We start from the raw sequence: 1,815 nt of genomic DNA, 5'->3' as shown, positions 1-1,815 counted from the left end.
AAGCCCTTGGTCGCTTCTCTGTACCATGACACCAAGATTGGTAGAGTTGGAAGGGGGCTTATCAGTTCCCTGATGCACAGGAAGGAGGAACTGGGAAGAGGGGGTCAGAAAAGATTTAAAGAGGTTTTGCACAGGGTAGCACCTTGACCAAAGCCGTAGAGTTAATGAAGCCAGGTTGCCCAGCAACGTTGTTATTCCTCATGCCCTCTGACTGCTTGGTTGTTACATCATAAATATTATGTGGCTCCGATTACATAGACACCACAACAGTTCTCCCTCTACACCTGCAAGGGTCAGAGATTCCATACCTAAAAGTCAGACCAGTCCCGGATGGCCCTGAGGAGCAAGGGCAGGGCTCCTCTCTAGCCCTCGAAGATCTTCTAGCCAGTGTTTGTCTTGAGTCTTCTGGAACAAAAACAGTTCGGCCCCATTCTGTCCAGGCTGGAGCATGTTCAGAACTTGGGAACCAGGCCCATCTCATCGCACTCAGGCCCAGGTGTAAGACCAGATGGCTTGTTTACTCCGAAGATGTGAGACAGGTGCCTGCTGAGGAACGAGGCTCAAACCCTACATTCCACATCCGAACGAAGTCCAAGGCCCTGCTGGGGTTTCTGGGAGCTCCAGGCAACTTGTTTTGCAGTTATCTCTGGCTCCTGGCCTCTGCTTCTGGGATGCTGCCTCAGTTCTACACTGTTTCAACCCAGATGAAAAATGTAGACCCTTCCTTGATTTCCGCCGAAAGCCTTGTTTATAGCACTTATGCACCATTGTAGAAAATGTCAATGAAGCTAGAGAAGGGGCGGAGCAAAAAAATCGTTCCTCATATTACTGAGATACGAAATCCTCAAACTGTATGCTAAGCCCTCCCGCATCTTAAAATATTCCGAAACCACCTCCTCACCTACAAGGTAAGTAGGTGGTTTTCCTGAGAGAGAGTCCTTGGTGTCACACGCCATCTCACAGGGTCCTCCTCCTCCTCTCCACCTCCCGCCTCTTTCTTATTCCTCAGATGACCTCTGGGAACCTCTAATCTTTGAAATCCATTTGATTCCACGGTAAAACTTGTCTCCCGAGGGGTGCACTCCGAATCCATGGAGGAGCTCAGCACAGCTTTGGGGAAGATAAAATGTTTTTCTTGTATAAAAAATGGTAACATTAATTGACCATTTACAATAATAGTAGTAATATTTATAGAGAATTAACTATGTGCTAGGCACAGTATTAAGCATTTTGTGTGCCTCATCTCTTTAAAAATCCAAATGTCAGGGAGTGTTGACCCTGTCCCTCCTCTCAGGCCTGGGGTAGCCATTGTCTGCCAGCTTAAGAGCTTTGCTGCTTTTAAATTTCACTAGGTCATTCAGCTAACCCAGGGTTTCTTTCCCTCAGCACTATTGCCATTTGGAGCCGGAAGATGCCTGTGCATTGCAGGAGGCGATGCTGTATTAACAGAAGCTTATTATTTTTAATAACATTCCCTAGGAGAATGTAAATTCAGCAACCTTTTTTTCCCCCTTTAATATTAATGCTGGTTCATAGAAATTCAAGAGTCTGAGAACTTTTGGCCCCAGCTTGAAAATCTAAGTAGGTATTTGAAGGAAGAAGGTACTTAGCCTGCCTCCTGACCTTTTAATGAGTTTTAAATGACATCATTGAAATTAAGATGCCCCAACAGCCTTCATGAGAAGTATCTATTTCAAGGGTAAAGGCTGTTGAATACAGGAAGATGCAAGACAAGCATTCTCACCAACTAGATAGAGGCATGGATCACTTCTGCTGCTAAACTCCCAATCCTTTCTGGTCACCACCAAAGAGGAT

The sequence above is a fragment of the Pteropus vampyrus genome, unplaced genomic scaffold (genome assembly GCF_000151845.1).
Source record: "Pteropus vampyrus isolate Shadow unplaced genomic scaffold, Pvam_2.0 Scaffold46, whole genome shotgun sequence".
Lineage (NCBI taxonomy): Eukaryota > Metazoa > Chordata > Mammalia > Chiroptera > Pteropodidae > Pteropus > Pteropus vampyrus.
The sequence above is the reverse complement of the archived record's forward strand: the minus strand, read 5'-3'. Positions refer to the sequence as shown.